This window comes from Tachypleus tridentatus, chromosome 9 (assembly GCF_004210375.1).
Source record: "Tachypleus tridentatus isolate NWPU-2018 chromosome 9, ASM421037v1, whole genome shotgun sequence".
Classification (NCBI taxonomy): Eukaryota; Metazoa; Arthropoda; class Merostomata; order Xiphosura; family Limulidae; genus Tachypleus; species Tachypleus tridentatus.
The window spans coordinates 1,215,789-1,230,402 of NC_134833.1; the positions used below are offsets into that span (position 1 = coordinate 1,215,789).

The 14,614-nt window shown below is 28.8% G+C and overlaps 1 pseudogene across 1 annotated transcript in view; it reads right to left on the bottom strand.

The window, feature by feature from the left end:
* The window catches only part of LOC143226953 (dynein beta chain, ciliary-like), a 186,227-nt pseudogene that overhangs the window by 6,392 nt on the left and 165,221 nt on the right, over positions 1–14,614 (bottom strand). The window contains exons 52-53 of the transcript XR_013014816.1: positions 587–620; positions 153–345 (exon numbers count right to left, since the gene is read on the bottom strand). The product of XR_013014816.1 is annotated as a dynein beta chain, ciliary-like (transcript). The remainder of the gene's footprint in view (positions 1–152; positions 346–586; positions 621–14,614) is intronic.

Here is a 14,614-nt window from a genome sequence, read left to right on the forward strand (position 1 = left end):
CATCAAAGTCTGTGAATAAGGTAAAAGTTATTTCAATTAAAAACCAAAACATTTTTTAAATTAACTAAATCATATGTCACAGCTAATGAAAATATTTACTTTTATAGGAAACTCAATTTTTGATCACATACTGAGAGAAGGAAAACACTCACATGAGAGCATAAGTCATTCGGTCAGGCCTCAAGCATCTCATGATACACAGCTGTTGGAGCAGCGACTTGTTCTTCCATTCTTGAGGAAGTTTCTCTCCTTCAGGAGATTCACTGTCAACAAACTTCTTCCACCTCTTAGCAGAACCTTCAATGTCTCTGTCTAAGTTTTGAACTCTTCCATAGCAGATAATGTCTGCAAAAAAATATAATTTGAATGTGAACATACATAAAGAATTCCATAATAATACAAGTACTGACACATAAAGCATTTTAACCAACCAGGTGTTTCTCAAGTTGACAATATAAACATACTTTTAAAAAAATTGAATACACTGACGCTTGACTTTTTTCTTAATTTTGTCAAATGTGAACATAGTGATTATATATTTGGTAAATTTAAAATATAAAGTTGTCACAAAGAAATCATTACTAACATCTACATTTCAATTCTTCTATAAGTGTTGCTATCTAGATGTAGAAATAGCATCAAAACCTGTTTCTCACAAAATTTAGAATCAAATATGAAAACAAGATATTACAGCTATAAAAATGTGCTAACACTTCTACTGTATATAGAAAGATAAAAACTGTTACTGTAATTGATGTATGTAGATAATACTATATCTAGAAAGATAAACTGTTACTGTAGTTGTTGTATGTAGATAATACTGTATCTAGAAAGATACACTGTTACTGTAGTTGATGTATGTAGATAATACTGTATCTAGAAAGATAAAACTGTTACTGTAGTTGATGTATGTAGATAATACTGTATCTAGAAAGATAAAAACTGTTACTGTAGTTGATGTATGTAGATAATACTGTATCTAGAAAGATAAACTGTTACTGTAGTTGATGTATGTAGATAGTACTGTATCTAGAAAGATAAACTGTTACTATAGTTGATGTATGTACATAATACTGTATCTAGAAAGAGTAACTGTTACTGTAGTTGATGTATGTAGATAATACTGTATCTAGAAAGAAAAACTGTTACTGTAGTTGATGTATGTAGATAATACTGTATCTAGAAAGATAAAAACTGTTACTGTAGTTGATGTATGTAGATAATACTGTATCTAGAAAGAAAAACTGTTACTGTAGTTGATGTATGTAGATAATACTGTATCTAGAAAGAAAAACTGTTACTGTAGTTGTTGTATAGATAATAAGGTATCTAGAAAGAAAAACTGTTACTGTAGTTGATGTATGTAGATAATACTGTATCTAGAAAGATAAACTGTTACTGTAGTTGATGTATGTAGATGATACTGTATCTAAAAAGATAAAAACTGTTACTGTAGTTGATGTATGTAGATAATACTGTATCTAGAAAGAGTAACTGTTACTGTAGTTGATGTATGTAGATGATACTGTATCTAGAAAGATAAAAACTGTTACTGGAGTTGATGTATGTAGATAATACTGTATCTAGAAAGATAAACTGTTACTGTAGTTGATGTATGTAGATAGTACTGTATCTAGAAAGATAAACTGTTACTATAGTTGATGTATGTACATAATACTGTATCTAGAAAGATAAACTGTTACTATAGTTGATGTATGTAGATAATACTGTATCTAGAAAGAGTAACTGTTACTGTAGTTGATGTATGTAGATAATACTGTATCTAGAAAGAAAAACTGTTACTGTAGTTGATGTATGTAGATAATACTGTATCTAGAAAGATAAAAACTGTTACTGTAGTTGATGTATGTAGATAATACTGTATCTAGAAAGAAAAACTGTTACTGTAGTTGATGTATGTAGATAATACTGTATCTAGAAAGAGTAACTGTTACTGTAGTTGATGTATGTAGATGATACTGTATCTAGAAAGAGTAACTGTTACTGTAGTTGATGTATGTAGATAATACTGTATCTAGAAAGAGTAACTGTTACTGTAGTTGATGTATGTAGATAATACTGTATCTAGAAAGAAAAACTGTTACTGTAGTTGATGTATATAGATAATACGGTATCTAGAAAGATAAAAACTGTTACTGTAGTTGATGTATGTAGATAATACTGTATCTAGAAAGAAAACTGTTACTGTAGTTGATGTATGTAGATAATACTGTATCTAGAAAGAGTAACTGTTACTGTAGTTGATGTATGTAGATAATACTGTATCTAGAAAGAGTAACTGTTACTGTAGTTGATGTATGAAGATGATACTGTATCTAGAAAGATAAAAACTGTTACTGGAGTTGATGTATGTAGATAATACTGTATCTAGAAAGAGTAACTGTTACTGTAGTTGATGTATGTAGATAATACTGTATCTAGAAAGAAAAACTGTTACTGTAGTTGATGTATGTAGATAATACTGTATCTAGAAAGAGTAACTGTTACTGTAGTTGATGTATGTAGATGATACTGTATCTAGAAAGAGTAACTGTTACTGTAGTTGATGTATGTAGATAATACTGTATCTAGAAAGAGTAACTGTTACTGTAGTTGATGTATGTAGATAATACTGTATCTAGAAAGAAAAACTGTTACTGTAGTTGATGTATATAGATAATACGGTATCTAGAAAGATAAAAACTGTTACTGTAGTTGATGTATGTAGATAATACTGTATCTAGAAAAGAAAACTGTTACTGTAGTTGATGTATGTAGATAATACTGTATCTAGAAAGAGTAACTGTTACTGTAGTTGATGTATGTAGATGATACTGTATCTAGAAAGAGTAACTGTTACTGTAGTTGATGTATGAAGATGATACTGTATCTAGAAAGATAAAAACTGTTACTGGAGTTGATGTATGTAGATAATACTGTATCTAGAAAGAGTAACTGTTACTGTAGTTGATGTATGTAGATGATACTGTATCTAGAAAGAGTAACTGTTACTGTAGTTGATGTATGTAAATGATACTATATCTAGAAAGAAAAACTGTTACTGTAGTTCATGTATGTAGATAATATTGTATCTTGAATGATAAACTGCTACTGTAGTTGATGTATGTAGATAATACTGTATCTAAAAAGATAAACTGTTACTATAGTTGATGTATGTAGAAAATACTGTATCTTGAATGATAAACTGCTACTGTAGTTGATGTATGTAGATAATACTGTATCTAGAAAGATAAACTGTTACTGTGGTTGATGTATGTAGATAATACTGTATCTAGAAAGATAAACTGTTACTATAGTTGATGTATGTAGAAAATACTGTATCTTGAATGATAAACTGCTACTGTAGTTGATGTATGTAGATAATACTGTATCTAAAAAGATAAACTGTTACTATAGTTGATGTATGTAGATAATACTGTATCTAGAAAGATACACTGTTACTGTAGTTGATGTATGTAGATAATACTGTATCTAGAAAGAGTAACTGTTACTGTAGTTGATGTATGTAGATAATACTGCATCTACAAAGATAAACTGTTACTGGAGTTAATGTACGTACATAATACTGTATCTAGAAAGAGTAAAACTGTTGCTCGTGTTGATGAATCAAATCATTATATTGAAGTATCCTCAAAGTATCTTGAACAGTCACACTATGTTGAAACCTTTTAGAGAACACTTTCTTGAGCAAAAAGAAACAATATTGTGTGAATGAGGTGCTTACATACAGTACCAGAATTGAAGACACTTTCATGTAGGTAGAGAGTGTCACCAGTTAGATGTTGCAAAGGGCAGTTAAGTGTGAAATAAATGACTGGAGCAAATGAGAAAAAATCAGACCAATGATCAGCTGGGCAATGGAGAGAAAACTGTAGCAGTGAAATAATAGCTGTAGTGTGAGTATGTTTTGAAAATAAGCTATTACAATTAACAGATTTTACATTACTAAACAGTCATACATCATACAATAAAAGTACATTTTGGTCTATCTTTTCTGTTTAAACAGTCATACATCATACAATAAAAGTACATTTTGAGTCTATCTTTTCTGCTAAACAGTCATACATCATACAATAAAAGTACATTTTGGTCTATCTTTTCTGCTAAACAGTCATACATCATACAATAAAAAAGTACATTTTGGTCTATCTTTTCTGCTAAACAGTCATACATCATACAATAAAAGTACATTTTGGTCTATCTTTTCTGCTAAACAGTCATACATCATACAATAAAAGTACATTTTGGTCTATCTTTTCTGGTAAACAGTCATACATCATACAATAAAAGTACATTTTGGTCTATCTTTTCTGGTAAACAGTCATACATCATACAATAAAAGTACATTTTGGTCTATCTTTTCTGGTAAACAGTCATACATCATACAATAAAAAAGTACATTTTGGTCTATCTTTTCTGCTAAACAGTCATACATCATACAATAAAAAGTACATTTTGGTCTATCTTTTCTGCTAAACAGTCATACATCATACAATAAAAGTACATTTTGGTCTATCTTTTCTGCTAAACAGTCATACATCATACAATAAAAAAGTACATTTTGGTCTATCTTTTCTGGTAAACAGTCATACATCATACAATAAAAGTACATTTTACATTTTGGTCTATCTTTTCTGCTAAACAGTCATACATCATACAATAAAAGTACATTTTGGTCTATCTTTTCTGCTAAACAGTCATACATCATACAATAAAAGTACATTTTGGTCTATCTTTTCTGCTAAACAGTCATACATCATACAATAAAAGTACATTTTGGTCTATCTTTTCTGCTAAACAGTCATACATCATACAATAAAAGTACATTTTGGTCTATCTTTTCTGCTAAACAGTCATACATCATACATAAAAAAGTACATTTTGGTCTATCTTTTCTGCTAAACAGTCATACATCATACAATAAAAAAGTACATTTTGGTCTATCTTTTCTGCTAAACAGTCATACATCATACAATAAAAGTACATTTTGGTCTATCTTTTCTGCTAAACAGTCATACATCATACAATAAAAAAGTACATTTTGGTCTATCTTTTCTGCTAAACAGTCATACATCATACAATAAAAGTACATTTTGGTCTATCTTTTCTGCTAAACAGTCATACATCATACAATAAAAGTACATTTTGGTCTATCTTTTCTGGTAAACAGTCATACATCATACAATAAAAGTACATTTTGGTCTATCTTTTCTGCTAAACAGTCATACATCATACAATAAAAGTACATTTTGGTCTATCTTTTCTGCTAAACAGTCATACATCATACAATAAAAGTACATTTTGGTCTATCTTTTCTGCTAAACAGTCATACATCATACAATAAAAGTACATTTTGGTCTATCTTTTCTGCTAAACAGTCATACATCATACAATAAAAGTACATTTTGGTCTATCTTTTCTGGTAAACAGTCATACATCATACAATAAAAGTACATTTTGGTCTATCTTTTCTGCTAAACAGTCATACATCATACAATAAAAGTACATTTTGGTCTATCTTTTCTGCTAAACAGTCATACATCATACAATAAAAAAGTACATTTTGGTCTATCTTTTCTGCTAAACAGTCATACATCATACAATAAAAGTACATTTTGGTCTATCTTTTCTGCTAAACAGTCATACATCATACAATAAAAGTACATTTTGGTCTATCTTTTCTGCTAAACAGTCATACATCATACAATAAAAGTACATTTTGGTCTATCTTTTCTGCTAAACAGTCATACATCATACAATAAAAGTACATTTTGGTCTATCTTTTCTGCTAAACAGTCATACATCATACAATAAAAGTACATTTTGGTCTATCTTTTCTGCTAAACAGTCATACATCATACAATAAAAGTACATTTTGGTCTATCTTTTCTGCTAAACAGTCATACATCATACAATAAAAGTACATTTTGGTCTATCTTTTCTGCTAAACAGTCATACATCATACAATAAAAGTACATTTTGGTCTATCTTTTCTGCTAAACAGTCATACATCATACAATAAAAGTACATTTTGGTCTATCTTTTCTGCTAAACAGTCATACATCATACAATAAAAGTACATTTTGGTCTATCTTTTCTGGTAAACAGTCATACATCATACAATAAAAGTACATTTTGGTCTATCTTTTCTGGTAAACAGTCATACATCATACAATAAAAGTACATTTTGGTCTATCTTTTCTGCTAAACAGTCATACATCATACAATAAAAGTACATTTTGGTCTATCTTTTCTGCTAAACAGTCATACATCATACAATAAAAAAGTACATTTTGGTCTATCTTTTCTGGTAAACAGTCATACATCATACAATAAAAGTACATTTTGGTCTATCTTTTCTGCTAAACAGTCATACATCATACAATAAAAGTACATTTTGGTCTATCTTTTCTGCTAAACAGTCATACATCATACAATAAAAGTACATTTTGGTCTATCTTTTCTGCTAAACAGTCATACATCATACAATAAAAGTACATTTTGGTCTATCTTTTCTGCTAAACAGTCATACATCATACAATAAAAGTACATTTTGGTCTATCTTTTCTGCTAAACAGTCATACATCATACAATAAAAGTACATTTTGGTCTATCTTTTCTGCTAAACAGTCATACATCATACAATAAAAGTACATTTTGGTCTATCTTTTCTGCTAAACAGTCATACATCATACAATAAAAGTACATTTTGGTCTATCTTTTCTGCTAAACAGTCATACATCATACAATAAAAAGTACATTTTGGTCTATCTTTTCTGCTAAACAGTCATACATCATACAATAAAAGTACATTTTGGTCTATCTTTTCTGCTAAACAGTCATACATCATACAATAAAAAAGTACATTTTGGTCTATCTTTTCTGCTAAACAGTCATACATCATACAATAAAAGTACATTTTACATCATATCTTTTCTGCTAAACAGTCATACATCATACAATAAAAGTACATTTTGGTCTATCTTTTCTGCTAAACAGTCATACATCATACAATAAAAGTACATTTTGGTCTATCTTTTCTGCTAAACAGTCATACATCATACAATAAAAGTACATTTTGGTCTATCTTTTCTGCTAAACAGTCATACATCATACAATAAAAGTACATTTTGGTCTATCTTTTCTGCTAAACAGTCATACATCATACAATAAAAAAGTACATTTTGGTCTATCTTTTCTGCTAAACAGTCATACATCATACAATAAAAGTACATTTTGGTCTATCTTTTCTGCTAAACAGTCATACATCATACAATAAAAGTACATTTTGGTCTATCTTTTCTGCTAAACAGTCATACATCATACAATAAAAGTACATTTTGGTCTATCTTTTCTGCTAAACAGTCATACATCATACAATAAAAAGTACATTTTGGTCTATCTTTTCTGCTAAACAGTCATACATCATACAATAAAAGTACATTTTGGTCTATCTTTTCTGCTAAACAGTCATACATCATACAATAAAAGTACATTTTGGTCTATCTTTTCTGCTAAACAGTCATACATCATACAATAAAAGTACATTTTGGTCTATCTTTTCTGGTAAACAGTCATACATCATACAAAAAAGTACATTTTGGTCTATCTTTTCTGCTAAACAGTCATACATCATACAATAAAAGTACATTTTGGTCTATCTTTTCTGCTAAACAGTCATACATCATACAATAAAAGTACATTTTGGTCTATCTTTTCTGGTAAACAGTCATACATCATACAATAAAAGTACATTTTGGTCTATCTTTTCTGGTAAACAGTCATACATCATACAATAAAAGTACATTTTGGTCTATCTTTTCTGCTAAACAGTCATACATCATACAATAAAAGTACATTTTGGTCTATCTTTTCTGCTAAACAGTCATACATCATACAATAAAAGTACATTTTGGTCTATCTTTTCTGCTAAACAGTCATACATCATACAATAAAAGTACATTTTGGTCTATCTTTTCTGCTAAACAGTCATACATCATACAATAAAAAGTACATTTTGGTCTATCTTTTCTGCTAAACAGTCATACATCATACAATAAAAGTACATTTTGGTCTATCTTTTCTGGTAAACAGTCATACATCATACAATAAAAAAAGTACATTTTGGTCTATCTTTTCTGCTAAACAGTCATACATCATACAATAAAAGTACATTTTGGTCTATCTTTTCTGCTAAACAGTCATACATCATACAATAAAAGTACATTTTGGTCTATCTTTTCTGGTAAACAGTCATACATCATACAATAAAAGTACATTTTGGTCTATCTTTTCTGCTAAACAGTCATACATCATACAATAAAAGTACATTTTGGTCTATCTTTTCTGCTAAACAGTCATACATCATACAATAAAAGTACATTTTGGTCTATCTTTTCTGCTAAACAGTCATACATCATACAATAAAAGTACATTTTGGTCTATCTTTTCTGCTAAACAGTCATACATCATACAATAAAAGTACATTTTGGTCTATCTTTTCTGCTAAACAGTCATACATCATACAATAAAAGTACATTTTGGTCTATCTTTTCTGCTAAACAGTCATACATCATACAATAAAAGTACATTTTGGTCTATCTTTTCTGCTAAACAGTCATACATCATACAATAAAAGTACATTTTGGTCTATCTTTTCTGCTAAACAGTCATACATCATACAATAAAAGTACATTTTGGTCTATCTTTTCTGCTAAACAGTCATACATCATACAATAAAAAGTACATTTTGGTCTATCTTTTCTGCTAAACAGTCATACATCATACAATAAAAGTACATTTTGGTCTATCTTTTCTGCTAAACAGTCATACATCATACAATAAAAGTACATTTTGGTCTATCTTTTCTGCTAAACAGTCATACATCATACAATAAAAGTACATTTTGGTCTATCTTTTCTGCTAAACAGTCATACATCATACAATAAAAAAGTACATTTTGGTCTATCTTTTCTGCTAAACAGTCATACATCATACAATAAAAGTACATTTTGGTCTATCTTTTCTGCTAAACAGTCATACATCATACAATAAAAGTACATTTTGGTCTATCTTTTCTGCTAAACAGTCATACATCATACAATAAAAGTACATTTTGGTCTATCTTTTCTGCTAAACAGTCATACATCATACAATAAAAGTACATTTTGGTCTATCTTTTCTGCTAAACAGTCATACATCATACAATAAAAAGTACATTTTGGTCTATCTTTTCTGCTAAACAGTCATACATCATACAATAAAAGTACATTTTGGTCTATCTTTTCTGCTAAACAGTCATACATCATACAATAAAAAAGTACATTTTGGTCTATCTTTTCTGCTAAACAGTCATACATCATACAATAAAAGTACATTTTGGTCTATCTTTTCTGCTAAACAGTCATACATCATACAATAAAAGTACATTTTGGTCTATCTTTTCTGCTAAACAGTCATACATCATACAATAAAAGTACATTTTAAACAGTCATACATCATCTATCTTTTCTGCTAAACAGTCATACATCATACAATAAAAGTACATTTTGGTCTATCTTTTCTGCTAAACAGTCATACATCATACAATAAAAGTACATTTTGGTCTATCTTTTCTGCTAAACAGTCATACATCATACAATAAAAGTACATTTTGGTCTATCTTTTCTGCTAAACAGTCATACATCATACAATAAAAGTACATTTTGGTCTATCTTTTCTGCTAAACAGTCATACATCATACAATAAAAGTACATTTTGGTCTATCTTTTCTGGTAAACAGTCATACATCATACAATAAAAGTACATTTTGGTCTATCTTTTCTGCTAAACAGTCATACATCATACAATAAAAGTACATTTTGGTCTATCTTTTCTGCTAAACAGTCATACATCATACAATAAAAGTACATTTTGGTCTATCTTTTCTGCTAAACAGTCATACATCATACAATAAAAGTACATTTTGGTCTATCTTTTCTGCTAAACAGTCATACATCATACAATAAAAGTACATTTTGGTCTATCTTTTCTGCTAAACAGTCATACATCATACAATAAAAGTACATTTTGGTCTATCTTTTCTGCTAAACAGTCATACATCATACAATAAAAGTACATTTTGGTCTATCTTTTCTGCTAAACAGTCATACATCATACAATAAAAGTACATTTTGGTCTATCTTTTCTGCTAAACAGTCATACATCATACAATAAAAGTACATTTTGGTCTATCTTTTCTGCTAAACAGTCATACATCATACAATAAAAGTACATTTTGGTCTATCTTTTCTGCTAAACAGTCATACATCATACAATAAAAGTACATTTTGGTCTATCTTTTCTGCTAAACAGTCATACATCATACAATAAAAGTACATTTTGGTCTATCTTTTCTGCTAAACAGTCATACATCATACAATAAAAGTACATTTTGGTCTATCTTTTCTGGTAAACAGTCATACATCATACAATAAAAGTACATTTTGGTCTATCTTTTCTGGTAAACAGTCATACATCATACAATAAAAAAGTACATTTTGGTCTATCTTTTCTGCTAAACAGTCATACATCATACAATAAAAGTACATTTTGGTCTATCTTTTCTGCAATAAACAGTCATAAACATCATACAATACAAAAAAGTACATTTTGGTCTATCTTTTCTGCTAAACAGTCATACATCATACAATAAAAGTACATTTTGGTCTATCTTTTCTGCTAAACAGTCATACATCATACAATAAAAGTACATTTTGGTCTATCTTTTCTGCTAAACAGTCATACATCATACAATAAAAAAGTACATTTTGTCTATCTTTTCTGCTAAACAGTCATACATCATACAATAAAAGTACATTTTGGTCTATCTTTTCTGGTAAACAGTCATACATCATACAATAAAAGTACATTTTGGTCTATCTTTTCTGCTAAACAGTCATACATCATACAATAAAAGTACATTTTGGTCTATCTTTTCTGCTAAACAGTCATACATCATACAATAAAAGTACATTTTGGTCTATCTTTTCTGCTAAACAGTCATACATCATACAATAAAAGTACATTTTGGTCTATCTTTTCTGCTAAACAGTCATACATCATACAATAAAAGTACATTTTGGTCTATCTTTTCTGCTAAACAGTCATACATCATACAATAAAAGTACATTTTGGTCTATCTTTTCTGCTAAACAGTCATACATCATACAATAAAAAAGTACATTTTGGTCTATCTTTTCTGCTAAACAGTCATACATCATACAATAAAAGTACATTTTGGTCTATCTTTTCTGCTAAACAGTCATACATCATACAATAAAAGTACATTTTGGTCTATCTTTTCTGCTAAACAGTCATACATCATACAATAAAAAAGTACATTTTGGTCTATCTTTTCTGCTAAACAGTCATACATCATACAATAAAAGTACATTTTGGTCTATCTTTTCTGCTAAACAGTCATACATCATACAATAAAAAAGTACATTTTGGTCTATCTTTTCTGCTAAACAGTCATACATCATACAATAAAAGTACATTTTGGTCTATCTTTTCTGCTAAACAGTCATACATCATACAATAAAAGTACATTTTGGTCTATCTTTTCTGCTAAACAGTCATACATCATACAATAAAAGTACATTTTGGTCTATCTTTTCTGCTAAACAGTCATACATCATACAATAAAAGTACATTTTGGTCTATCTTTTCTGGTAAACAGTCATACATCATACAATAAAAGTACATTTTGGTCTATCTTTTCTGGTAAACAGTCATACATCATACAATAAAAGTACATTTTGGTCTATCTTTTCTGGTAAACAGTCATACATCATACAATAAAAAAGTACATTTTGGTCTATCTTTTCTGCTAAACAGTCATACATCATACAATAAAAAAAGTACATTTTGGTCTATCTTTTCTGCTAAACAGTCATACATCATACAATAAAAGTACATTTTGGTCTATCTTTTCTGGTAAACAGTCATACATCATACAATAAAAGTACATTTTGGTCTATCTTTTCTGGTAAACAGTCATACATCATACAATAAAAGTACATTTTGGTCTATCTTTTCTGCTAAACAGTCATACATCATACAATAAAAGTACATTTTGGTCTATCTTTTCTGCTAAACAGTCATACATCATACAATAAAAGTACATTTTGGTCTATCTTTTCTGCTAAACAGTCATACATCATACAATAAAAGTACATTTTGGTCTATCTTTTCTGCTAAACAGTCATACATCATACAATAAAAGTACATTTTGGTCTATCTTTTCTGCTAAACAGTCATACATCATACAATAAAAGTACATTTTGGTCTATCTTTTCTGCTAAACAGTCATACATCATACAATAAAAGTACATTTTGGTCTATCTTTTCTGCTAAACAGTCATACATCATACAATAAAAGTACATTTTGGTCTATCTTTTCTGCTAAACAGTCATACATCATACAATAAAAGTACATTTTGGTCTATCTTTTCTGCTAAACAGTCATACATCATACAATAAAAAAAAGTACATTTTGGTCTATCTTTTCTGCTAAACAGTCATACATCATACAATAAAAAAGTACATTTTGGTCTATCTTTTCTGCTAAACAGTCATACATCATACAATAAAAGTACATTTTGGTCTATCTTTTCTGCTAAACAGTCATACATCATACAATAAAAGTACATTTTGGTCTATCTTTTCTGGTAAACAGTCATACATCATACAATAAAAAGTACATTTTGGTCTATCTTTTCTGCTAAACAGTCATACATCATACAATAAAAGTACATTTTGGTCTATCTTTTCTGCTAAACAGTCATACATCATACAATAAAAGTACATTTTGGTCTATCTTTTCTGCTAAACAGTCATACATCATACAATAAAAGTACATTTTGGTCTATCTTTTCTGGTAAACAGTCATACATCATACAATAAAAGTACATTTTGGTCTATCTTTTCTGGTAAACAGTCATACATCATACAATAAAAGTACATTTTGGTCTATCTTTTCTGCTAAACAGTCATACATCATACAATAAAAGTACATTTTGGTCTATCTTTTCTGCTAAACAGTCATACATCATACAATAAAAGTACATTTTGGTCTATCTTTTCTGCTAAACAGTCATACATCATACAATAAAAGTACATTTTGGTCTATCTTTTCTGCTAAACAGTCATACATCATACAATAAAAGTACATTTTGGTCTATCTTTTCTGCTAAACAGTCATACATCATACAATAAAAGTACATTTTGGTCTATCTTTTCTGCTAAACAGTCATACATCATACAATAAAAGTACATTTTGGTCTATCTTTTCTGCTAAACAGTCATACATCATACAATAAAAGTACATTTTGGTCTATCTTTTCTGCTAAACAGTCATACATCATACAATAAAAAGTACATTTTGGTCTATCTTTTCTGCTAAACAGTCATACATCATACAATAAAAGTACATTTTGGTCTATCTTTTCTGCTAAACAGTCATACATCATACAATAAAAAGTACATTTTGGTCTATCTTTTCTGCTAAACAGTCATACATCATACAATAAAAAGTACATTTTGGTCTATCTTTTCTGCTAAACAGTCATACATCATACAATAAAAGTACATTTTGGTCTATCTTTTCTGCTAAACAGTCATACATCATACAATAAAAGTACATTTTGGTCTATCTTTTCTGCTAAACAGTCATACATCATACAATAAAAAAGTACATTTTGGTCTATCTTTTCTGCTAAACAGTCATACATCATACAATAAAAGTACATTTTGGTCTATCTTTTCTGCTAAACAGTCATACATCATACAATAAAAGTACATTTTGGTCTATCTTTTCTGCTAAACAGTCATACATCATACAATAAAAGTACATTTTGGTCTATCTTTTCTGCTAAACAGTCATACATCATACAATAAAAAAGTACATTTTGGTCTATCTTTTCTGCTAAACAGTCATACATCATACAATAAAAGTACATTTTGGTCTATCTTTTCTGCTAAACAGTCATACATCATACAATAAAAGTACATTTTGGTCTATCTTTTCTGCTAAACAGTCATACATCATACAATAAAAAAGTACATTTTGGTCTATCTTTTCTGCTAAACAGTCATACATCATACAATAAAAGTACATTTTGGTCTATCTTTTCTGCTAAACAGTCATACATCATACAATAAAAGTACATTTTGGTCTATCTTTTCTGCTAAACAGTCATACATCATACAATAAAAGTACATTTTGGTCTATCTTTTCTGCTAAACAGTCATACATCATACAATAAAAGTACATTTTGGTCTATCTTTTCTGCTAAACAGTCATACATCATACAATAAAAGTACATTTTGGTCTATCTTTTCTGCTAAACAGTCATACATCATACAATAAAAGTACATTTTGGTCTATCTTTTCTGCTAAACAGTCATACATCATACAATAAAAGTACATTTTGGTCTATCTTTTCTGGTAAACAGTCATACATCATACAATAAAAGTACATTTTGGTCTATCTTTTCTGGTAAACAGTCATACATCATACAATAAAAGTACATTTTGGTCTATCTTTTC